Source organism: Ursus maritimus, unplaced genomic scaffold (genome assembly GCF_017311325.1).
Source record: "Ursus maritimus isolate PB19 unplaced genomic scaffold, ASM1731132v1 scaffold_3, whole genome shotgun sequence".
Lineage (NCBI taxonomy): Eukaryota > Metazoa > Chordata > Mammalia > Carnivora > Ursidae > Ursus > Ursus maritimus.
Window position 1 is genome coordinate 88468684 of NW_024425563.1, and position 27218 is coordinate 88495901.

Here is a 27218-nt window from a genome sequence, read left to right on the forward strand (position 1 = left end):
TAATGATGGAAAATAACAAGTATTTAAGTCAGATTTTTCTTTAAGTAAGAATATTCCTTTCCTATAGCAGTCATGTATTAAAAGTAGAGCTTTATATGTGCCGTAAATACTATCCTCAGAATGAAGTGGTGAAAGCACCACTACGAGAAGGAGACCCTTCTTCTTACAGTGTCCCTCTGGCACTCTCCTGACAAGGCCTAACGCTGTCCAGCTGGCAAGGAGAAATGTTTACAGGGTTCAGCTCAGTATCACAAAGCAGGACAAGTGGGAGGGATGTGGAGCTGGCATAGCAGAAAATTATATTTTATTAACATATAAAAACAATCTGGCTAAATATAATTTGTCAAAACATCTCATATATCCTGTGAACTTTCAAGCAAGTTGGAAAGAGGCAAATTTCTGCAGATGTTTTGCCACTGTTAATATGGGAAGAAAATCCATGTATAACAATGTACTTTTGCAAAACTATTAGCCCCAGTGATGGTTCTCCAGGTCTCTTGTGTGGACATTCAATAGTTCCTTTTACTTTCATTCCTAGTGAATCAGTCATCTTTACATTCAAATAAAACCAATATTTGTCACTGAGTGTGGGGAGAAGTTATTCAAGTTGACTGAACTCCCTGCCTTATCTTACCCTCAAATAATTTATCTTGTTATTCAACCTTCTGTGAATATAGATTTTAACTTATTCAAATTGTTATTTTCAAAGGAAACATTCTCAATTAGTGTAATCATTCAGGATGAAGGAAGAAGGTAAAACTACACCAGTGATTACTGTGGGCAGGGCAGTTTTCACATAAAAACATAGTAACGGGGCATTAACTACGAAGAGGAATAAAGACAACTCTAAAAAATAAGCAGTGTAAGGAACAGCCACGCTCTTGGGCTGTGGGAAACAACTCAAGAAAGAAAAATCTCAGAAGACCATCCCACCCCACCCCCAAGCACTGACCAGACTTGCCAAGAAACCACCCACTGGGGTCCAGCGCACCACTGATAGAGAAGCTGCCTAAGTCCTGGAAGTGTCCTTGACAAGGAAGCCATCGTCAGCAGCTATACGTCAGGATCAAGAAGGAAAGCATCAGTATAAGGAGAAGGCCCTTTACAGAAGGACCTCTCTTCCAGCGTCCCTCCAGCACTCTCCTGACAGAACCTAACATTGTGCCTATGGGCTAGGCGACATGTTTAAGGGGAGCAGCCCCAGTATCACCAAGCGGGTCAAGAACGATGGATTTGGAACTGGAAGACAATAAATTGACAACTGGCATAATTAGGTTAACTTTTTTATTCTTCTACACATGTTACAAAAACTCTAACTTCAGAGCCATTCAAAACCCAGGACATAAAGGCTGGTGGAGAAGAAGGGGAGAAATTACAGCTTTATAGATCATGGTTCCTGCAAATTTATAGTATCTAATTTCACCTGGGCCTTAGTTGTCCAGCAATGCGGTCATGCTCATGACTGTCCCATCTCTTCCCCATTCCTTGAAAATAGCCATTTAAAAATTATTTCCTCATGTCTCTACTCTTCAGCCTTGCCCATTGTTTTTAATACATGATTTTGTTGCTTATTTTAAAGAGAATTAAAGAAACCTTCAGAACAAACCTCACTCATCTTTGTATGCTGACTGCAAACAGGTGCATCTATTGCAAACCTTGCTCCTACCCTCCTGTCACAGAGGAACAAGTGTATTCTTCCTTTATAATGCTTTTCCTACCACGTAATTCTCTAGACCCCATCCCTCCCATACCTCTATGCACTAGGTTTTATCCGTTTTATTCTTGTTTACTTTCCCTTTACTGAAATATTTCTAAAATTATGGTCTTTCCAATACACACCTCACATTCACCTGGCATATTTAATTAAAAACAGATTCCAGTGGTCCACCTCAAACCTATTAAATCAGCAACTCTATGAGACAAAACTCAGAAATCTCTTTTATCTGAGTGTCCTTAGCAATATATTTGCACACGCTGAATTTTGAGAACCAGTGCTACACTACCTTTTTGTTTGTTTCCATGCATGCATGCTTACTACTTCTTACTCATTGAAAATAACCCCTGGCTTTTCCCTCCCCTGATTTTTATTTCTTCTTTCTTTTCCCTTTCACAACAAAGTTCCTTTAAAAGTATTGTTCATAGTGGCTTGCAGAGTAGACTAAGAATCATTGTCCAGCCTTCACTTCTGAGATGCTAGAAATATCCCCCCAGGTCATCATGACTTTTTTGTGATAAATTCAAAAGATTTTTTTAAAACTTTCAACTGTTCTGTAACTAGATTTCTGCAGTGTTTGACAGTGATCTTTCCTTTACATTGGCCTCTTTTTCCTTAATTTCTTCCTACTTCTTTATCTTACGCCTTTACCCTATGCCTAAGCTCTGACTTATCCGCGTATCTCTTAAATATTAATGTATCTATGGTTCTACATCTGACAGTTTCCTTCTCTTCCTACACACTTCTGAAGTAATCTCTTGAACCCACCACTTACGTAATATCTGTACCTACCACTTACATAACAATGTCAGTTAAGATCTCTCTCCTAAACTTCATATCCCCGTTAAATTCAACTAAATCCTGGATAGCTTTACCTAGATGTTCCATTTAAAACTCAATGAGTTCCAGTTTTAGGCCTGGCTTTCTTCATTCAAGCCCCAATGTTTCTTCCTCTGCCTTTCTGAATAATACTATAATCCCACCAGATGTTAGAGTAATCATGAATTCTTTCCTCTCCCTCAGCTCATGTCCAATAGTCACACAAGCTATGAATATCTCTCTTTTAACTAATTTTTTTGCATTGTCACAATTTTACTTTGGACTACATCATGTGTGTTAAGCAGAAGCTTACTACATTTTCTTGCCCCCCAGGCTTGCTCCTCTTCTAATATACTTTCCAAATTGTCAACAGTTTTTTTCTAAATATCAAATGATTATGTCACATCCCTGTTTAAAAACTGTTTCCATATACTGTACCAACAAGAAATACAAGATAAAATTTTGCAAAACATACAATTTGAAATATAATTAAAAAATCAGATACCTAAAAATAAATAGGTGCAATATCTCTATAGAGAAAAATATTATTTAGAGAAAAACAGATAAGACCTAAAGATATGGAAGTTATATGGATAGGAAAGTTCAATACTTTATAAACGTGATTTCTCCCAAAATCGATCCATACATTCATACAAACCTGATCAATACCCCAGGGTTGTTTTGTAAAATTTTACAAGCTGTTTCTAAAATTCACAAAAATGCAGAGATTCAAGAATAGTCAAAACAGTCTTAAAAAACATGTTGAGATAATTTTTTCTACTTTTATTCAAAACTTGTAAAACTAGAACAAGACAGTGGAATGTTAGGTGAAGAATAGATAGGTACACAAATATTGTTTGGGGATAAAACCATTTTCACTCTCATTCTTGATATTGATAAGCTCTGCCTTTCTCTTCCTTTTTTTCTTGATCACTCTTGCCAAAGCTTATCAACTTTATTAGTCTTTTTAAAGAACATAGTTTTGGTTGATTTATTTCCTATTTTCTATTTTATGTTTATTTTCTAATTAGTTAAAAGTGAGTTTAATTTGTTGTTCATTTTCTATATTCTTGAAATAGATTAGATAGCTTGTTTTCAGGCTTCTTTTCTAATTTATATATTTAAAGCTATATATTTTTCTCTAAACTCAGCTTTATCTATATGTCACAAATTTTGTTATTTTCATTAACATTTAGTTCCAAATATTGTCCAGTCTCCTTTCTGATTTCTTCTTTTACTCAAGATTATTTAGAAATTTACCCCAAACATACAGACGTAGTGAAGAGAAGGGCCATATGCACCCCAATGTTCATAGCATCACTGTCCACAATAGCTAAATTGTGGAAGGAGCCGAGATGCCCTTCAACAGATGACTGGATTAAGAAGATGTGGTCCATATATACAATGGAATATTACTCAGCCATCAGAAAGAATGATTACACAACATTTGCAGAACATGGACGGGACTGGAAGAGATTATGCTAAGTGAAATAAGTCAAGCAGAGAAAGACAATTATCATATGGTTTCACTCATTTATGGAACATAAGAAACAGCAGGGAGATAGGTAGGAGAAGGAAGGGAAGAATGAAGGGGAGTAAACAGAAGGGGGAATGAACCACAAGAGACTATGGACTCTGGGAAACAAACTGAGGGCTTCAGAGGGGAGGGGGGTGGGGGATTGGGATAGGCCGGTGATGGGTAGTAAGGAGGGCACGTATTGCATGGTGCACTGGGTGTTATATGCAAATAATGAATCATGGAACACTACATCAAAAACTGGGGATGTACTGTATGGTGACTAATATAACATAATAAAATTTTTTGAACTGCTAAAAAAAAAAAGAGAGATGTCATTAAATTTCTAAATATTTGGGTAGCTCTATATTCTATAGTTACCTTTTGTTATTGATTCCTAGAGTACCTACAGTGTGGTAAGGGAACATCCTCTGAATGATTTAAATCCTTTGTAATTTGTTGGAAAGTGTTTTATGGCCCAGCACATGATCAATTTTGGTAATTATTCCATAACCCCTGAAAAGAATGTACATACTGTCATTGCTGGGTGCAGTTTTTTGCTTATGTCAATTAGTCAATATGGTTAATCATGTTTTCAGATATTTATAAACTTACTAATTTTTTTAAGGTTGGCCTATCAGCTACTGAGAGAGGCATGTTTAAGTTCACCACTGTACCTATGAGTTTGTCTTTTCTCCTTTAAATTATGCCAATTTTTGTTCTAAAGAGATAGGTACCAGTTACATACAAATTTTGAATTGTTTTCTCTCTGGTAGATTTACATGTTCAGCAAAATCAAATGTCTCAGTTGACCCTATTAATATTTTTTACCCTAAAGTCCACTTTATCTGATATTGGTAGAGATATACATAGATTTTCTATCCTGCTGAATCTCTTTATATCCTTACATTTAAAACTTGTATCTTTTAAGGAGCATATAGTTTTGTGTTGTTCTCTTATTCAGTCTGAAAATCTTTGTTTTTTAATTTTAATATTTAGTACCCTCACAATGCAATTATTGATAAAATTGCTTTTATATCTACCAACTATTTGCTTTCTATTTATACAATGTGTTTTATGTTCCACTGATCAGGTATTTTATTATTCCTAATTTTCCCTCTATTAACTTGGAAGATATGTAAATACATGAATAGATGTATATATTTTATGTAGCTCACTATATCTAAATATACCTACATATAGATATATAGTTATACATCTTAAAAATTAGGACAAAGGCTTAAGACAGTAATTTCAGATAGCAGAGTTTATAAGAATAGAATCCCCAAAAAGCATAGGATGGAAAGTAAGTGATCTTATATTTAACAATTCTGGGGCAGCACTTACGCAGCCACCTATATGATATCACAGCTTGTGATAAAAGAGGCTCCCAGAACTAACTGACTTCACTAGCATTCATGGATAATTATTTAGGAAAAGATTAGAGGACACCAATACCATTTATACTTAGCATTATAATAATAAACTATAAACAGTATGTAAAAGTTACTTACTGCCTTTTAATCATAATTCTTACCACTAGGTGGCACTCATCCAAAGCTGTATTTACCCAGGAAGAATACTTGGAGGTTGCAAACTGACATGGCCTGACTCTGGCCCACAAATGTGTTTTGATTGGCCCATTTTTTAAAAAATTTATATTACTGGTATGTTTAAGATGAGAGAATTCCACATTCTAAACCTATATTTCTTGCTTCTCCACCTGCCAACAGCCAGCTGACTCTACCAGGTGCTTGCAGAGTAGACTAAGAATCATGAGGCCTGCTTATTTTTCTCATCTTCTCTGCTTTAATAATTTATATCCCATCTGGCCCCCTATAGGTGTTTATCTGTGTGATCTTCACATTACAGTTGCACTAGAAAGTCTCAAGCAATGGCTATTTACGCAACAAAACAAAGCAAAACCTAAGAAAAATATAATTTAATACTGTAATGTATTTCAGAAATATAGATGTAATGTTAAAAGAGAAGAAATAAGACAGAAATTAAGATCTGGTTACTACCTTATGGAATGAATATTGAATTAATGAAAGTAAAGGAGGCTTAGGGCAAGGTAAGCAGCAAGACAGCATAAAAAGCTAAAAAAGAATAGCATCCAGCAGATGTCAGTTGACTGGGTCCAGTACTGGGTTAAACACTTGATGTAGATTCATGCATTAAATTCTCAAAATCGTTCTGTGAGGTGTGTTGTTTCCTTTCCGTTATACAGATAAGAAAGGTGTAGCCCAGAGTTACACAACTTCTCCAAAGTCAAACATAGTTAAGTGGCAGAAGTGGGCCTGAGGCAAAGCCCACAAGCTCTTAGCTTCTACTCTGAGGCCCTTGCTGCAAAGGAATTATGTGGCAATTAGTTTGGCATGTAGTTTGGTTTGTTTTCCATTCATACTGAATCTTGGTGAGCCCTAAAACTGGTTATCCTGATTTTCCATGTTGAGTGAGATCATTCCTGAAGGCAGACAGTAGATAAGGGCTCCTCTGTCTTCCCCATTTCGAAGGAGGGAGATGGGACTCCCTTTCAGATCATGGTCCATTTGGATGCAGTCATTCTTTTCCTTCTCTCTCAAGGATTCTCCTTCCTGAGAGAACTCCACAATTCCCAGGGACGCTTACCCATGCTGAAAGAGCCAGACAACCTGCTCCCTCGGTGGCAGAGGCCATTCTTTTTACAGTTGCTGCCACACGGTGTCGCTATTGAAACACAGGGAACACAGCCACCCAGGTAGGGTCCCTGCTGCCCCAGGCCCAGGCAGTGCTGTGGCTGGTGACCACTGCAAAGAAAAGCCGGGGTGACCTACAAGCCCCACTGCCATCCATCATTTATCCACAGGGAGAAGAAAGCTCCCCTTAGTGTCTTTTTCAACTATGATAATTCCGTGCCATTGTAGGCCTGAGTACCCCCACGACTTCAGTCTTATTTATAAGAGCCTATTTGAGTATACACATAAAGACATTTTTACAAGAGTCACACTTAATTTCCAGGGTGGTTGAATTTGGAGAGACTTTTAGTCACAGCCATGTAATTGCCCAGCATTACCATTCTACCTCCTACCTTCTTTACCAACCCCCATTTTCAAAGAACTTACTCTCCATCTTTGTCCCAATGACCATCCCCTTTTTTACCCAAGAAGAACAACATTCCTTTATGGCAACACCTGACCTTGTTACAAAATCATGGTCCATCTGGATTCAGTGACCTTGAATGCCTGTAAATCTTTCTATTGCTCATAGAATTACTCTGCATGGATTAAATCCCCCTGGTTTCAGAGATGTGACGTGGACTGACCATGTGAAGCATCCTCAGCAGTTCAATGCTAAGTGGATGATCCCCAAATCCCTTCTTGGTAAAAAACATGACTGATGTGATTATTATTTGCCATCTAAGAGCGAGGGGAGCATGCGATGGAACAACAAATAATATTTAAATGTTTCCAATTCAGTAAAATATTTTTCTCTTATAATCCCACTGTATGCCAATGTTCTTTCTCATGAAAAGATTTCTTTAAGTACAGATATGAGATAAAGAGTAAATATGAAGAAAATGCTGAGCATGGATTTGAGGATCATCAAATGATTAGACCAGAAATGACCTTGGTAAAACTGTCCATTTTGTTCTGACATACAGTAATACAGACATATATTCAACTCTCAACTAATCTGAACAGAGAGAAATTCACAAATAACCCAAAGTCAAAGTTGAAATAAACTATGCACCATCTTCTACTGCTTCCCAATTCCGTTCTACAGACCTAGAAGCAGCCTATCCCCAAGGTTTGGCTCAAATTTTCCTAAAGCCACCATCCCTGCTCTGGTCATCTGGGGAAAGGAGAGGAACAGCAATGGCATCAAGTAATAAACAACTATTGCCTAAATTTTGAGTCCTGCTTCATTATTCCCTCTATCCCATTATAATTGAGAGGTACTTGTATCCTAATCTCTAAGATCCTCCAGGAAGTAGAACTGCATATCCCCTCTTGTTAATCAGTTCTAGAGGTAATTAGCCAAAGAAATCATTTTTTGAAAATTAGTACACTGATTAATTTCCTTAGGAATTAAGAAAAATAATTTCTTGAGTAGTCATATATCTTTAAAATGGAGGGTATTAAGTAACTAGTACTTCTTACATCAGTGATACAACTCCTCCCAAAGCAGGAAGGTTAAGTTTAGAATTCTAGAAAGGTCATATAGACCATGAAATTCAAACTTTGACTTTTTCACTTACAAATAAGGAAACTCATTGCAATCAACATTAATTTCCTCATCTGTTGAATGAAGGGCTCCAAATGATGTGACCTCAATTACAGGGTTAGTTCCCGGGGTGGAAAAAAAGCTAAAATTCCTATCTAAGGCACTCTCTATTACCACACGCTGCATTAGAACTAATCAGTCATTGTCTTCTAAAACCACTTTTTCCCCCCGAAGTCAATGATATTCCACATCAGAATTCCAGGATACAGCTTTTAGAACATTTGGCTGCAGCTGAGAAGGAAAGTTGCTGGCATTGTGGCTATTCTCTTGTGGTTTACAGGCAATCCAAACAACAGTTGTGTGCTGTTATATTTCAGTTCTCAAAGACTGGTGGGATCCCATGTTATGGTATGCTTAAAATAAAAACAGAGAGACCTCCTTTCTGAGGCTGTGGGATGACATGCAGTTTTGTGCCACTTCATCAGAACTTGGGTCTTTTGACCAGAGCGTTTATTACAAAGTGCAGCAAAGCACAACACAACCACAAGAGAAACATTAGAGCTCTCTCTCCCTTGTGAATTAGTCTGGGGAGATTTTCCTTCAGAAATCATGTGTCTGCCTCAGTGCTCACTATGCCCTGAACTCTGTCTTACTGAATAAATCTCCCATCGGCTTCTGCAAAGAAAAAAACCCCACTGAGTTGGGAACCAGGGAAATACACATTGGATAGTCTCTTCCAATGAACGTCCACCCTTCTCTGGAATGCAAACTATACTATCAAGTTATCTTTAGGGGTGAGAATTGGGTTGGCAGAGATGTACTCAGATTTAGTCCCAGTGAGTTTGAAGTGTGGGACAGGATATGTAAATGAAGATCTCCTTTGGCAACTGGTTAAAAAATTGAGCAAGTCTAATATTTTGGACTTAGAAAAATTGAAATAAAGGAATTTATGGTATGTGGAGTTAACTCACATTCGCACAGAAGGCTTCTGAAAGTCTGTCACCAGCTTTCCAAACAGTTCCTGTTCTACCCTATTGGTTTAGGTTCATGATAGCTTACTTTGTATCTCTATTCTTTTTCTGTGATCCTGAGATGGTTAAGGATTGAAAAGGATTTCAATTTGCCTTTTTTTACTTTTAATCTTTTCCCCCCCCCCTTATAAGAAAGAAAGAAAGAAAGAAAGAAAGAAAGAAAGAAAGAAAGAAAGAAAGAAAGAAAGAAAGAAAGAAAGAAGGGGAAAGAAAGAAAGAAAGCTTGCACTTGGCTGGAGCTTCTATTACATAGTTGCCTGAGGCTGGGTTGTGGAGCTGGAAAGTTGCAAAATAAATCAAAGCAAGCTGTGCTCTTGTGTTTCTAAATTATTAAACATTTACATTTGACTGGTCAAACAGTGTCTTTTTTTCTAAATGTATACACCCTTGATTGAGCAGCACAGTTTGGTGTTGGTAAATTGGAGGATACCTCATCCTATCAGAAGGCATATTTTAGGCCCAATTCAGCTAAACTTTGCTGATGGGATAGAACATTTAAGTACAAGGGTGGACATTTTAAAAAAGCTTATACCCGTAGAGTATATAAACACTCTAAACCAGCAAAGCAAAGAAAATGATGTGTTTATGATGCTAATTACTGAACTTCACCAGCTCAGTCCAAGATACATTACAAAGTTGCTTAGACTGGCAATGTACCTTGTTCCATTGTTAAGCTTTAGCCTTATTTCCCCCCGAAAGGTCAGAGCACCAACTCTGAAGGAAGAGGCCAGAAAATCTGAATAATGTTATAAAGTGATCCAAGAATAAAAAAATGCTTAAGGTAATTTTTACTCTTTCAGGATCCTAGGGTCATACGTTTTTAGGTTGAAAAAAGTTCATGAAGCTTTCAAGGATGGCAGATCTGTAACCAAAAGAGAAATGGAGTATAGTGTACTCTAGTTTCCATGTGAGTTGTAGGGGATAATATTTAAGGGTACAATGGAAAACCAAGGTAAATGCTAACAATCTGCTCTGGAAGAAAAATCATTTAGATTAGCTACTTCCTTGTTGCCGTTTTCCAGAAACTTTTTTGTGAATATTCGACAATTTGCATACTTTGCAGATTGGGAAATACAGTGGTTATCCACAAGAGTTAATGAGAACAACCCAAGATTTCCATTTTTTCCATAGTGTTTCAAAACCTCTAGGCTAAGTCATCCTCCCTTTGACGTATCTTTAAACATTACACCTAGTATCAGATTATTCCATCACATAGCATTTTGTTAAAATATATTGAAACAAGTATATAATATGATATTTCCTGTGGTACAATATTCCCACCTTGCAAATGTTCCCACTAGAGACCACTCGTAATCACATTATGTCTGAGTGGTGATTGAGGGAATGTCTAATAGATTAACTTTCCCATTCTCCTGCATAGTCAGCTCTTCCCAGTCTCCCATTAATGGTTGCTTTACCCAGATTTCTCTTGAATGAGAAGATAAAAGGGGCAGGAACCAGAAGAGTTGTAAATCGATAACCACTGTGTTGTTTTATCCCCCAGTATTGATCTGGGGCATTCATGAAGAGATAGTTATATGGGATAGAAGTACTTCTTTGGGTCTTCATCTTCTTTCCCGAAGCCCCAAAACCAGTCTGTCCAATTTTGGTCTGAAGAATGTGTTCAGGCCTCAGAAATCATTGATTCCAATATCCCATACTCTTACCACCACCTCCTGACCTTTCTTCTTCTCAGAGGATCTCTTTGTTTTTACCCCCGAGACCTCCCTCTCCTCAGTTCCTCATCTCACCTAACCCAAGTGTGTGTGTGTCCCCTCACTAGTAGCTTTCCAACCTGCCCTGAACCTCATGATCAATCTTCTCTACCTTCTCACCAGCCCCTCAGTTTACCTACAATCTATCCTCCTACTACCCACTCTGCACCTGACCCTTGGATAAAAGACAAGGAATAATCCACTTGTTCTCCTACCCTATCTAGGGGCCTAATTGAAGCTCTAAATTGAACAACACTGCAAACTGATAAAACCAGACTTCTGGGTTCTGATGTCACAAGCCACTGGTGCCTCCTATCTGCACTTCTACTAGCTAATGTAAGTTCTCCTTTCTCTTCCATGCAATGACTCTTCTCAATGAAACCATGACTTTTCTTTTTTTTTTTTTTAAAGATTTTTTATTCATTTATTTGACAGAGATTGACAGCCAGCGAGAGAGGGAATACAAGCAGGGGGAGAGGGAGAGGAAGAAGCAGGCTCCCAGCGGAGGAGCCCGATGTGGGACTCGATCCCGGAATGCCGGGATCATTCCCTGAGCCGAAGGCAGACGCCCGACTGTGCTACCCAGGCGCCCCCCATGACTTTTCTTCTGCCATTAAATTCACAAGTTATCTTCTTGTCCTCACACATTTCTCAATAAATTACCCTCTATTCAGAGGATGCTCAAAGCTTTCAGTGGTTTGGGTGCTTTTTAATTTTTTTCTCATTCTGAATTTTCCATCCTATCTACAAATTTATTTACCACCAGTCCATTTTTACCTTCTTTCCTCTGGTCTAAGTTCTCCCTACTCAGGTGATGGTCAACCACCCAGCCCTTGACCTGATGCACTTCCTTCAATTAGCCACTGTCTCTCTTACATGCTCAATTTCTTCTGTCCTATCTGCTCCTTTACCACCCCTCCTCCCCCCAAAAAAGCACCGTAATTAGTGATCCACAGATTCTGAATTGAAGGGTGAGATGTGCAATGTATTTGCCATCCAGATCTGCTGAATTCTGGCTCCTACTCTCAGCACTCCATTGAAATTTCTCTTTTCGGGGTCCATAATAACACTATCACCAAATTTAATAGTCATTTTTAGTTTCTATCTTACTGGATTCCTCTACTTTATATAAAACTGTTAATGTTACATTTTTTTTAAATGTGTTATGCCCTTGTTCTCCAAGACACACTACCTTCTTACTTCTTTTTTTTTTTTGCCATTTTATTTATTTTATTAATAATATTTTTTTATTATATTATGTTAGTCACCATACAGTACATCCCTAGTTTTTGATGTAAAGTTCCATGATTCATTACTTGCGTATAACACCCAGTGCACCATGCAATATGTGCCCTCCTTAATACCCATCACCAGCCTATCCCATTCCCCCACCCCCCCCTCCCCTCTGAAGCCCTCAGTTTGTTTCCCAGAGTCCATAGTCTCTCATGGTTCATTACCCCTATGGATGAATCTCTTTCTTTCACATGTTCTTTGATTTTGGATTATTTTCTCAGTTCTCTGCCATAATCATAGACAAAAAGTATGTAAAATTAACTCATCTTCTGTCATTTTAAACTATCATCAGTATGCTTTTGACTTCCAAATCTGTATTTCCAACTCAACTTCCTACCCTTCTTGAGATTTTCACTAGCTGGCTGGACCTAATTATTAATTTCTGAGAAAACCTAAATCCAGCATTTTCTAAAAGTAATCTCTTCCCACTGCATTCTTTCCTCAAGCACTTCTCCATAACCCAATATGCACCGGTTATACAAGCGGCCACCCTAATTCAAGCTTAAAATCTGGTGTATCTTTTGGCTCCCTACTCCTTCATTGTTTATACCACACTCAACTTAGTCATGGATTATATCTCAGATATTCTGGTACTGGAACTGTCTTCTTCAGCCACACTTTTATTGCCAGGCATCAGGCTGCCATCATAACCCACCTGGAGATGCAAAAGATGCCTACATACTCTCTCTGCTACTCGTTTTGTCCCTTCATTTTCATTCTCCACAAAGTTTCCAGTCACTCTTCTTAGATGAAGACTGATTACATCATTTTCATGTTTCACACCCTCCAGTGACTGCCTACAGAATAATGCCTAGGCAACTTACTGTGGAACTTCTTCATGATCTAACCCTCGCTTACTCCACAGTTATGAATGTCAGAAACCCCTACCTCAAACTTGCTGCTACTGCAGCGACATGGAATGGATGGTATTTTCCACATTCTTAAAACGGTTTCTCTCTTTGTTACTTTTGCTCACATGATATCTCCCCCCCCCTTTTTTTGAATGGAAGCTTTATAAGGAGTATATCCAGCAGAAATTGTATTGTGAAAGATTTCCATAAATAGTGGGAGTTAGAGGTAAATGTCCTCTGATAATCTTTTCCCCTTTGTCTTCCAGGATTCAATAACATACCCGCTCTCTATTATTCTTTTTCTATAAAATGAAGCTATTCAGCACAAGTTTGTCCATCATTTTCGTGAGACTAATTTCCCCTAGTGGATATATATATATATATATATATATATATATATATATATAGTGACACATAATTTTGGCATACGCTGAATCTAATAATGATTGAGAAGTTATAATCCTTTTCTGAGATGTCTGCCAAAGTCCAGATCCTTCAATACTTGTGGAAGGATGCTAAAAATCACAAGGAGCATGGAGAGAAAAGGAACTATGACAGACTTCCCAAGACAAATGTCTCTGCTATAGGTGAAGAGAGCATGTGTCACTAGTTCCTTCCCTATCCCCTAATGCTGGCCCACTTTCTCATTGCCATGTCGTGAATTTTAACAGTGTGGACAGATTCTGAAATAAGGACGTAATGCCAAAAAAAGTGGCAATTAGAAGGGAGTTTGGGGTGTTTTTTAATACAATCTTGGTCTAAAATGTATTCCTTTGAATCTGACTTAAGTGTTGTAAGGGGCTGTCGTTACCCGAGGCTCATTTGGATCGGTTAATGTCTTTGTAAAGGCGGGGAACAGCAAGCAGGGCCTGTCTTTGCTTTTACTAAGCTTCTCTTTTTTTTTTTTTTTTTTAAAGATTTTATTTATTTATTTGACAGAGATAGGAACAGCCAGCGAGAGAGGGACCACAAGCAGGGGGAGTGGGAGAGGAAGAAGCAGGCTCATAGCGGAAGAGCCTGATGTGGGGCTCGATCCCATAATGCCGGGATCAAGCCCTGAGCCGAAGGCAGACTCTTAACAACTGAGCCACCCAGGCGCCCCTTATTAAGCTTCTCTTATGTCTCGTAGGAACCATAACGGCAGAAGGAGTCTCTCTAACATCTTTTGCCTGAAATTTCCTACCTCATTCCCTATATCAGATGTCACTTGTGCCTGTCTTTCACCTTCTCAGCCTCACCCCTAATTTCAGCCATGTTATGGCAAAGAACTCCGTGAACATTTTGTCTCATGACATACTAAACATGACTAACAGCTCAGGTGCACATGCTCCCTGCTCAGGGCTTCTCATTGTTGCAGCACAGGACATAAAAGACTGCTCTGCATGAATACATTTGCAGCCCAAAAGCTCAGGAGTATTAGCAACCTGTTGAGGAACCCTCAACCAATGGGGGTCAGGAAGTGATAGGTAACAAATGCTCTATGTTATTCCTCGGGAGAATAATCCTGAGAGGCATATACACGCTCCTTAGGGATCCAGCCCCAGCAACTCATAGAGATGATTTATGACATTTGTGCACATATCTGTGCCTGACAAAAAAGAGTGACGGGGACTTCTTCTAAGAATCAGGTTGGTGCCATGCTGGCAAAACAAGAATGGTGGGGGAAACCACATAAAAGAAAACCAGCTATTAGCCACCCCATCTGTCATCCCTTCCTTATAATCAAAAGAAGAAGATTGCAGTAAAACACGTTATGTCTACAGAAATGCAAATAAAGATGAGCATACACCCAGTAATCAAAATATATCTGTGGGAAAACTACTAAGTAATAGAGTTAATAGAGTAAACCAAATTAATTAGAGAATGTATAAATGGAGCCAGCTTCCCCCCCCCTCAGAGAGGTTCAGGGAGATCTTATATCCATCAAATACTCAAATAGAGATCTACACAATTTAAAAACTTATTAGCTTAAAAGAATACTCTAGAGATTGGATAAACAGAAAAATGAACAAAGCTAAAAGACAAATTAGTGAGCTAAAAATCAATCTAAAGAATTCTCCCTAAATGAATTCCAAAGGTATCAATTGACAGAAATCATGGAAGAAAGGGTAAGAGACATAGCATGTACATCTCTAGAAGCTCCAGAGGCAGTGCCAGAGGAAGATGACACAGAGGACAAAGGGAGGGGGTAGTACATAAAATAAATTAAAAAAAATAAAAGAAGAAAATGTGTGAGAACTGAAAAGCTTAGTGTAAGATTGAATGAGATAGCTTAAGTGCCAAGCAGACTGGTTATAAATAAATCAAATAGAAAGCTCCAACTTTACACGCAGAAGTGAAATATCAAAGCACAAAGGAAAAACTCTATAATGTACAATAGAAGAAAATATAAAATACTACTTATAAAATAGTAAGTATTAATTTTCCTAGGTGATAAAAGGATTGTGGCTACTGGAAGATTATCCTTATTCTTTAGAGAAGTAGGTTGAATAATTAAAGGAGAAATCCCATGATGGCTGCAACTTACTTTCAAATGGTTAAACAAAAGAGCGTACACACATGTAGAGAGGGGGATACCAAACAAATGTGGCTAAATGCTCACGTAAGTGGCAAGTACGTGGGTATTCCCTATATTATTCTTTCGACGTTCCTATTTGTTTGAAGAGTTTCTTACTATAAAGTTGGGGAAAAGTTCTCAAGATCCTGGTGACTGTCAATTAACCAAAAAATTACCTATGAACAGCCAGGTGTCAGATTGAAATCAGACATTTCACTAGTAACACTCGATACAAGAGGATAATGGAATGATATCTTCTAAGTTCTGAGAAAAATATCTTTTGACTTTCCCAGCCAGCCAATCTGTTATTCAAATATGAAAGCAAATTGTAGTCCAATAATATTAAAAATTAATGAATGCAAGATGAAGTCAAATTAAGTATTAAATATATGGAGCCAGTAAACCATTCATCTAATCTCCCCTCTAAAAATCCCCTAAAAATAATATTAAAGAGAAAAACGGGCAAATACAAAGAAAACATGGGAAGGGGGACAGCAACAGAGGAGGAATTTTCAGTTGATTTCTAGAAAACAACATATATGGATTTAATAAGACTGAGGAAGCTATGATCACAAAGTCAGAGAGTGCATGCAGAGGGACAGCTCACTTGTTAGGACTGGGAGGGGCTTAGGACTAGCAGAATCAAAGTACAGAAGAAAATGATAAGACGGCACAAGGCAAAAGTGAATTTATGTAGACACTACAAAAATTGTACACAACTTGTATACAACAAGGCAAGATATTGGCAATTTTTTCTTTGCAGAACTTAGTAGTCCGTGGGATATACCTCTACCAATGGTTTTTGTAGAATAAGAAAGCTAAACCACACATGGCTTTCGATTGGCTTTTCAGGGTCTCACTATGGAATATTCACGGGAATGAGGCATTTGAGAGAGGGTTCCAATATGAAAGAAAGCACAATAGGGGGAGAAAACAACTTTGGAGTTTTTTAAAGGCTTTCTTCAAACTCTTACCTTTATTTAGTATCCTCAGAGGAATCAGAGAAGATAGTCTATAAAACAAGAAGAGAATGGTATGGAAAATGAACAACTAGAGAACAAAAAGGGCTCTTAGAACTATTTAAAGGACAATCCAAGCACTGAAAGATAAAAATTAGGAAAATCTCTTGAGAAGCATGACCCAGGGGCGCCTGGGTGGCTCACTCGTTAAGCATCTGCCTTTGGCTCAGGGCATGATCCCAGGGTTTTGGGATTGAGCCCCGCAATAGAGACTGTAAGATAACAGTACATTCTGTTGTAAGCCTCTAAGCTTTGGTGTGATTTGTTACACAACAATAGATGACTAATACACATTATCATAGGAAGAAAATGTTTTCCATGTTGTTCCAGGGTCAGTCTGTGGTTCTGCCAGCCTCTCAAGACAATGAATATTCTACAGTACCTATAAGGGGCTGTGCCTATACCAAGTCTTTAGTTCAGTTAAATTCTACATGCAGACATTTCTTCCTCTTTGACTTACTCATTTTTCTTATTACTATAACCCACATATCTAAGATTAAAAAAGATGAGTCATCTCTAGTCTCAGTAGAAATTCATTTGTCTTTTTTTTTTTTTAAGATTTTATTTATTTATTTGACAGAGATAGAGACAGCCAGCGAGAGAGGGAACACAAGCAGGGGGAGTGAGAGTGGAAGAAGCAGGCTCATAGCGGAGGAGCCTGATGTGGGGCTCGATCCCATAACGCCAGGATCACGCCCTGAGCCGAAGGCAGACGCTTAACTGCTGTGCCACCCAGGCGCCCCTCATTTGTCTTTTGAGAAACGAATTAGTATGCTGCCAGATACCCTTTACCAAATAACGGATCCTGTGATAACTAGAAACATTTATTTTAGAATACTCTGTTACTCTTTAAATAAATAAGTAGATAGTATTATCAAGTAATATTCATTCAAAACATTTTAATATTGAAAATATTCAGTAATTTTTATTTCTCCAATCACATTTTTGAGAGCTTAATAAGAAACATCTGAAGGAGGGATAATACTATTTTATTCTTTTCTTCTGTTTTAGAAGATGAAAGACCATAATAGTATGAGACTTTTCACATGTTTTTGCTTTTTAGATCACATTTATGTCAGTTTCATATCCTTTAAAATGATATCTTACCTTATTTAATGAGATCAAAATTGATTAAAATTTTTATTTAATGATATGATGCTGCAATTTGCTGCAAAATAATGTGTGTGGTGGAGGGAGAAGAATGGGGCTACATTAGAAAACACTAGCCATGAGTTGATAGTTGTTGAAGCTGCTGGCGGATACATTACACTATTCTCTCTACTTTTGTACACATTTGTAATTTTCCATATGCGTGACAAACTTCTATATAAGTATTTCATCTTTCCCAAGGATACTACTGTAGTATTATGTGAATTTCTTTTCTATAAAGCCACCATGCTGGGGCTCCTGGGTGGCTTAGTCATTAAGTGTCTGCCTTTGGCTCAGGGCATGATCCAGGCATTCTGGGATCGAGCCCCGCATCAGACTCCTCCACTGGGAGCCTGCTTCTTCCTCTCCCACTCCCCCTGCTTGTGTTCCCTCTCTTGCTGGCTGTATCTCTCTCTCTGTCAAATAAATAAATAAAATCTTTAAAAAAATAAAATAAAATAAAGCCACATGCTGCTTTCAAGTTTCTTGCTACACCAACCAGCAACACAAACATGTTTAACATTTTCTATTTCCAACAGGACTGCTCATTTTGAAGGAGACATGCTGTAGAGACAGTTTAATTATAACAACTTTTAATAATGGTCAAATTTTATTGGTGACTAACAATGGAACAGACATTATGCTATGTGCTTTACATGAATTATTTCACTTAGATCCATACAGGGATAGCTTTATCCCTGGGGTGAGAGGTTACTAGGAACTTACCTGTATAATTTACCTGAATAAGTTACTAGTAAAATGTATACATGAGAAACTTATCTCACAAGTTGACTATAAGTCAGAATCTCTATGAAAGCCAGTATATATTCTAAAGCACTGTATGCTACACTGTGGCATTATTTTTTCCTATTGTAATGTTTCTCTGGAAAGTTCTTTGATACCAAGTTTGGTATCTTTTCTTTAAATACTTGATAAATTGTGCATCAAAATACTTTCTGACACAGATTCTGGTAGACATTTATAATTTATCTTTGAATGGCAAATAACATAAATGAGTCAGTAACTATTTTTCACTGAGATCCTGCTTAGGGTGGTATCAGAAAATTATAATGCTGAGTAGTTTGATTTAACGTTGGTTAAAATTATAGTCAACATAAGAGACCACTAGATTTCAAAATAGTTAGAAAGAAAAATCTGAAATGATAAGAAGATAGTTGATATAATGATCTGTAGAATTCAAAGCAGTAGGCAAGGTATTGAGAGAAGCTGGAAAATATTTAAGCCCCATTATTCTGTATTCTGACATAAAAATTTGGCTTCGCATTTCCAAGAAATTTTCCTATGGTTTGCTTCTGCATAACAAAAGACCAGAAGACAATGATGTTTGTTTTTGTGGGACACTGTATTGTCATTGTTTGTTTGCTATAGTTAAGCTTACTCGTTACCCTTGTAGAATTCAACCCACTGCCTGTGATGTCACTGATGTTGCTATAATCAACCCAGCCGCCAATACAAAAGCAGCGTAGATTCTCTAGGAGTTAAAATAAGCATTGGTAAGCTTTTTCTTTCTTGCATATATTATGGCAGATTTGTTTTTAAAATAAAAATAAGTTCTCCAGTTTTCATTTCCACTTAGTTACTGAGTTAGCTGTCCTAATAAATTATCTGGGTTGGGATCTTGGCCCACCTTATACTCTATGGCCATGGGAAAGTCTCTTTGCTTTTCCCAGTCCGCTTCTCAGTCAGTAAAATGGAAACCCAGGCCTTGATTTGAACATGCTTATATGGCATATGGCATAATAATCATAATAAGTGCTCAAAAAAAGATCATCTCCTCCCTCATATAAGAGGCAGGTTAATTTTCCTTTAATTTCTACAGAAACTTTTCTTTTAAACAAATAATAAAAGTGTTTCATAAGGAATTACTTAGAAGTAAAAGATGCTGGTTAGGCAATTCAATATGATTTTATTATTATTATTATTATTGAAGATGAGGCAGAGGGGAAACTTTATGGGCATGAATCTGATAAATCATCATTCTCAAACTTAGAAAAGATTTATCAACTAGATACTCCTTACTTAAAAAAATGTGTTTAGTCAATGGGATAGTTATTTCTAAAGACATGTTATATTATTTGTAAGTTGAGGGCTCTATTATTTTTTTTCTCAGAAATATTTCCCTGTATCTGCTAAATGCGTCCAAACTTTTCTGATCATGAGCTCTCCTAAATTAAAAACCGATGTTCAGATCCCCACCCCTGGAGAGGCTGATACATTGGAGTTAGGGCAGAGATCTGTACAGTAAGTTAAACTGTTGCCCCAGGTGGTTCTTATGCTCAGGCAAAGATAGGAAAGAGTGTATCAGCTCATTTTCCCATTTTTGCTGATTGGGGGAAAGTGTGTATGTGCAAGTCAACCACTAAAATTACATTTTTCCTAAGTCATAGCATGCTTAAACTCAATCACTGATTCCTCAGAGTTAACAGTGGATTAGCAGCCTGTAAGGCTGAAAACTTAATCACAGTGAAGATTGAAAAGGTGATTCTGCCTCACAGTCTTTTTGAGCCAGGGTTAGATTTCAGAGTCAATATATATGTTTTCCGAGCAATTCCCCTCCTCAGTGTTTTCTTGCTGGTGCACTAAGGATCTTTCTTCCTCCTTCCCACCCTCCTTTATCCTTCCCTCTTTCCTTCCTACTTTCCTTCTATCCATCTACCCATCTGATGAGGAAACAGAGGGCAAGCTGAAGACAAAGGTGATGCTGACACCCCACAACACCCCCCTCCATGGGATATGGCATTCCTCAGGCACTCCTGGCTGCCCTAAAGCTAAGGAAGAGAAAAACAAATAGTTAACTTACAGAGATCACAATCATGCAAGACATGAGTTTGCCTCAGTCTACAAATGTCTTAGCAATCTACGAGAACAAAGCACTTCTATCAATAACTAGCTTTCAGAAGGAAACGTAGATACAATTAAATGTCCTTATAACCTGCAGGCCATTGACAGATAGGGGGCAGAGTGTGATGTTCCTCCAGGAAGCTCCCAACTATCTTCCTGTTACTGCCTTGCTACAGGGAAATACAACCTTAACTTGACAATGGCAAGGCCTCTGGTTATCCTGTGAGTCTTCTTTAACATATGAAAATCCTTTTGAAACCTCCCTTTTCCTTACCTACCCCAATCCCATTGTATGTAATCAGCCACCCCTCTCAACTCTGGTGCAACAGCTCTTTCTGCCCACAGGTCCTGTCCCCTCGCTTTACTAAACCACCATTTTGACCAAAGATGTCTCAAGAATTCTTTCTTAGTTGTTGGCTCTGGACCTCACCCCACCGAACCTCACCTACATTCCAAAACCCCACCACATCCACCCAGCAAACACCAAAGTAGAAATAAAGACTAAGAGAAGCTGTTCTAGTCTGTCTGGGCTGCTATAACAAAATGCCATAGACTGGGCAGCTTATAAACAACAGAAATTTATTTTTCACGTATCTGGAGGCCAGGAAGTCCAAGACCAAGTCTCCAGCAGATTTGATTCTGGTGAGGGCCTGCTTCCTCATAGAGAGCTGTCTTCTCACTGTAACCTCACGCGACAGAAGGGACTAGGGAGATCTGTGGAGTCTCTTTCGTAAGGGTACTACTCCCATCCATGAGGTCTCCACCTTCATGGTACACATACCTCCCAAAGGCTTTACTATCACATTGGGCATTAGGTTTCAACATGAATTTTGGGGGGACACAATGAAATTCAGTCTGTACCAGAAGCCTTTGGTTTTAGTGTCATAGTAAGGTTGGGAGATAGGCTTGCCAAGATCAGATCAACATAGAAGGAAGAGAGAGGAAGACAGATAACAAAAGGGGATGGAGAAGGAGTGGCAGGCTGAGGGAAAACAATATATATTTTCTGTCAAGTCATTTTGTTCCTCCCCTCCATTCAATATCACATTTATGCACCAATTATCAGTCTGATTGCCCTTTATAGTAACGTTTGTGTGTAAATGCCATATTTGTGTCTTACCAACATGCTAGAAAGCCCTTAAGGACATGGCATCCTCCATCACTAGTATCTGCCGAGAGCTACTCAGTAGATGACCTGGCACATAAAAGATGGTCTCACGTTTTTGCAAATTTTAAACGGCTATGCACAGTGGTTCATGTCATTAAATGTGAAATAAAAATGTTAATGATTCTCTGTGCCTACCAGGCTTCCAACTTCCACAATCTCCTCTCTCCCCCTGACCCCAATATTATGGCACTAGAATAAATTCTAACCTTGGCCACAATGCCTTCTCTCTTTTGCTAATAGTCTGCTCTGGCAGTAAGTGATCCTTGATCTCACTTTGGTTCTGACCTTTTGTCCTAATTCTTATAACTGGACTTCTATCTTATTCTTTGTTCTCTAGAACATTTCTATGTTACCTCTCCACTACTTCTCCAATACCTCTAGGACGGGGCTTAGTCTTTGTTACAGGTTGAGTTGTGCCCCCTATAAAGACATGTTGAAGTTATAACCCCTCAAACCTCAAATATGTCACCTCCAAAAGTGACCTTATTTGGAAATAGGGTTGTTGCAGATGTAATTAGTTAAGATGAGGTATTACCGGAGTAGGATGGGTCCCTAATCCAAAATGATGAGTGCCCTGATAAGGAAAGAAAGATGCCTGAAGACAGATACATAAGGAGAGTACCATGTGATGACAGAGGCCCAGACTGGAGTGACACAGTTGTGAGCCAAGGAACACCAAGTATTGTGGCCGCCACTGGAAGCTATGAAAAGGCAAAGAAGGATATTCCTTCAGAGCAAGCAAGGTCCTGCGACACTTTGATTTCAGATTCCTAACCTCCAGAACTGTGACATAATACATTTCTATTGTTTGAAGGCACTCAGTTTGTGGTACTTGGTGGGGGAGCCCTAAGATACTAATGCAGTCTTGTTGCTAGTTTCTTTGTAGACATTATAGATAAGTGCTGAGCATCAGCAATCGCTATGCCTACCCCATACATGTACATCAGAACACCCATTACCAAGGAAATCTGGATGAGAAACCTATATTTGTAGAAGTACTCCTTAGATATCTGCTGGTCAAAATATCTTTTCTTCAATTTCCACAATGATTCTATTCTTCAAGTACGTCATGAATTCCATGGGGTGGGGGGGGGGTTGGTCCAATTCTAAGTCCTACAAAATATTAAAATAATGTCTTGCCAAGTATCAACACATGTTTTCTTTTTCCTTGCTCATCTTTATTAGCAGCCTTAAAGTTAGAAGAGCAGGAAGAAAGCACACAAGAAAAAAACAACAAATAAAAAAGATCGCCTACATGAAAGGAAGCCTAGTTAGCCAAAGATGGATTTCTTTGTAACTTAATAAATAGCTCTGTCTGTCCTTTAACTTTTTGAAATGTGATATGCAACATTTTCATGAATAAATGTGATTAAAAAAAAAAGAAACACTGCATCCCATTCTTTGAGAGAATGTAAATTATTGTATTTTATATGCAGGGAAAATGATAAATAACTGTTGCACAGTTGTGAAAAATCACAATGCATCTTTTTTTATAGTAAATCGAATGTTCCTAGTGAGTTGATAAATTGATGGCTCAGCACATCTGGAGACTTGTTTACTCTGGTCTGCAACTGTCCTTGCCACAAAGGCTAAATTTTGCTTCCTCATGGTTTGCAGGATATAAGAACATAAAATAGATTTTGTATCTCATGGGTCACAGAAATCCCCTTCTTCTTGTATGTAACTATAAAACCCTTAGGACTAGGCTAATGTGGAATACACTCAATTGTTTGTGTACATGTGTGTAGATGCATGGGTTGTACACTTGTATATGTGTATTATAGTGGTGGTGGGATAATCCTTTTTTAAAAAAGTGTTGAAATATATTATAAACACACATACAGATGGTACTAACACATGTACAGACCCACACATACACCCTACTGCATGCAGCGAGAACAAAATAATTATTTCAATTTGAATATTGTAGTAAATTACTTTTTCATGTGAAGAAGTATCACCTTGTGGTGATAAAGAAACCAAAGCAATTCCTGGAGAACTGATTTGTCCCACCTGTGAGAACTTTCTCACAGTTTTGAGATAAAGACATGCTAAGTAGAGTACACTACAAATACTTTATACTCAGGAGGAATTTTAATATGATTTAGAGAGGATAAAGCAAGGATTATCAAATATTTATTTATTTATATGTCCTGATACATGAACTAAAAAAAAAAAAAAGAGAGAGAGAGAGAGAGACAGAAATTCCTTATCTGAAGATTGACTGAAGGATACCATTCTCACTATAAAGCTGACCATAGGGGCACCTAGGTGGCTCAGTTGGTTAAGCATCCAACTCTTGATTTCAGCTCAGGTCATGATCTCAGGGTGGTGAGATGGAGCATGGCTTTGGGCTCTGTGCTGAGTATGTAGCCTGCTTAAGATTCTTTCTCTCCCTCTACCCCCTGCTCACACTCTAAATAAATAAATAAATAAACAAATAAATAAATAAAATAAAAGCTGACCACATTCTACTCTATACATTCTAGGGTTGAAAAACTGCTTGGAAGCTCTTGAAAAGTAGAAGCTTGAGAAACATGGAAGCATGTATATTAAACTTCAGGCAGAGAGACTAGAATATCATCCCCCATCAACAAATTTTCTTAGGAGAATTATAGGTAAATTGTGGATGTACTACTAGTCATGCTTGAGAAAAGATACATGGGTAGGGAGAGGTAACTGAAAGAGGGAGGATAATGATATTATGATAGGTGGATATTTGAAAGCCTGAGTAATGTCAAAAACTTGGGAGGTTAAAGCAAAATGGAATAGAGAACTAGAAAGTACCTAGCATATAATGATCAGGATTTATTGGAAAAGATGGTCAGTCAAAGCATAGGTATGACCTCTCTCCTCTCCAATGGCATTCTTTTAAAAGTACCTAAAAAGTGTGTGTGTGTGTGTGTGTGTGTGTGTGTGTGTGTAGTGAGGGAGAGAAAGCATACCTGCACTATTAGTACAAGAAGTTAAGAAATGCCAGCCCCAAAGAACAGGCATTTGTTAACAGCTATCCTTGATATAGAAATCTCAAGAATATATATCATACACAGTGCCAATCAGACCAGATTGGAACAAACAAATAACAGAAATGCTCTTGAGTTCCAAAAATGTACTGTAGTTATGAAGGGCAAAGGTGGGTGGCAGGGTTTGAAAGACTGAGAGAGACTCAGACCAACTGCCTTGGCCATGGTGAAGGGAAAATTCAGGGACCACTTGGTAGTAAAGTCAGATGCAGCAGAGGCTTTCCTGAGTAGCAGGCAATAGGGGCAGCAGTTCTGGAGAATTGTCCCAAGGGTCCCTAGTTGACCCACTGGCAAGTGCCTTGTTGAAGTCAGACCCCAGGGAACAGGCATTTACCAAGAACAGCAGGCCATGGAAAATGCAGCAATGACTTTGAGATATGGTGTTCCCAGGTGATCAGGGTATATGGCCAATATGTTGAGGAGCTTCTGGGTAAGAGGGACTGAATATATGTGTAGTAAAACCATAAAACAGGCCATCACCAGTGGTAGAGCAAGGACTGTCTTCCTCAAAAGATAAGGCTGCTCTATACTAGTAAAGAGGTCTGTGCACATTGGGGCTAGATCTGGCAAAATAACTTCACCAAACGGGAAATGGGTGGTTGGAAAAGGACAAGCACTAACAGATGCATCAATGGTCCAGGTCCCTCCTACTTGTCCAGGTAATGCTGGAGAACTAAGAGAATGCCCAAGATAGCATCAAAATGGAAAATGAGAATCCAGGAAGAATTCACTCAACTGAGAAAACCAGACAAGGGGAGATAACTCATTTAAGAATAAGTAATGAAAAAAAGCAGCCTATGGAAAAGGTTTTGTGGCTTAAAGAGCACCTAAGAACGGACATATAAATGACTAAAGAAAACAAATTTTTAATACTTTTTCAGTATTTAAACTCCTTCACAGGAATTACAGAGCCCTTTGTGGCTTAGTACTGTTTATTTTTCTTATCTTACCTTTTGCCATACTCAATCACTTCTGGAATTCCATCCCCCACCCTGTAATAACAAAGAAGCCCTCCTATTCCATACTGGGGTAGTGTCAGAGAAGACCCAGTAGGGAGTTAGACACTCAATTCTGAACACAACTGAAATGAATGAAATTTGGAATGAAAAAGATAAATGTCTTAGCAAAGAAATAGGTGATAAAAAGGATTGGAAACTTTATAACTGAAAAACACATTAGCTAATGGACAGGCTCAAGAACTATCAATTCTGAACAACATATAGAGAAAAGAGACTGAAAAAAAATAGATAATTACAACACTGTGGGACAAGATCTTACATTGCTATAATCAGAATCCTGGAAGATGAGGAAAATGTACAGAGCTGAAAAAGTGAAGAAATAATGCCTGAAAACTTCTCAAGTTAGGGAAAATACATATTTCTTACAGATCTAAGAGCTCAGGGGATCCCAAAGAGAATGAACCAAAAGAAATCCATACCAAGATATGTCATAGTCAAACTTTTAAAAACTAAAAACAAAGAAGAAATCTTGAAAGCAGCAAGAGAGAAGTGACCCCTACTTTTAGGGGAAAGACAATTCAAATGATGGCATATTTCTCATCAGAGGAAAAGACACTTTTCAAGGACTGAAAGAAAATAAATCAATCTAAAATCCTATATCCAGAGACGATAATCCCTTCAAGAATGAAAGGGACATTAAAACATTATCATATGAGGGAAAACTAGAATTTGTTGCCAGCAGAATTATCCTCAAAGAATGGCTAAAGAAAGTCATCAAAACAGAAAGGAAATGATAAAAGAAGAACTTTGAAACATCAGGAGGGAAAAAAGAACAAACAAAAATATGGGTAAATACAATAGACTTTCCTTCTCCTTCTGAGTTTTCTAAATGATTTTTGTTGGTGTAATCAAACTATTTATAAGACCAATGTGGTTGTAAATGTATATAGAAGAAATATTTAAGGCAATTATAAATGGAAACAGTAAAGGGATGTAAAGAGAAGTAACTTTTATATTTCACTCAAAATGATAAAATGATGACATCAATGATTGTTATAAGTTATATTTAAATATAAAGTAATACCTGGAGAAACCACTATAAAAGCTGGAGAAAGAGATATATCCCAAAGTACTGTAAATAAATCAAAATGAAACCCTTAAGAATGTTCAAGTAACCCACAAGAAGTCAGAAAAAAGAAAACAGAAAAACAAAAAACAAAAATAAACATAAGACAAAAAATAAAATAACAGACTTAAGCCTTAACACATCAACAATTACATTAAATGTAAATAGTCTAAATATGCTAATTGAAAGGCAGAGATTGGTAGATTAGAC

At 37.8% G+C, this 27218-nt stretch overlaps 1 long non-coding RNA gene across 11 annotated transcripts in view; it reads right to left on the reverse strand.

Annotated features, from left to right (window-relative positions):
- The window catches only part of LOC103674612, a 204502-nt gene that overhangs the window by 147318 nt on the left and 29966 nt on the right, over positions 1-27218 (reverse strand). For all 11 annotated transcript variants that reach the window (XR_005838635.1, XR_005838636.1, XR_571675.2 and 8 more), the window contains exon 3: positions 16677-16714. This is a non-coding gene — a long non-coding RNA (uncharacterized LOC103674612). The remainder of the gene's footprint in view (positions 1-16676; positions 16715-27218) is intronic.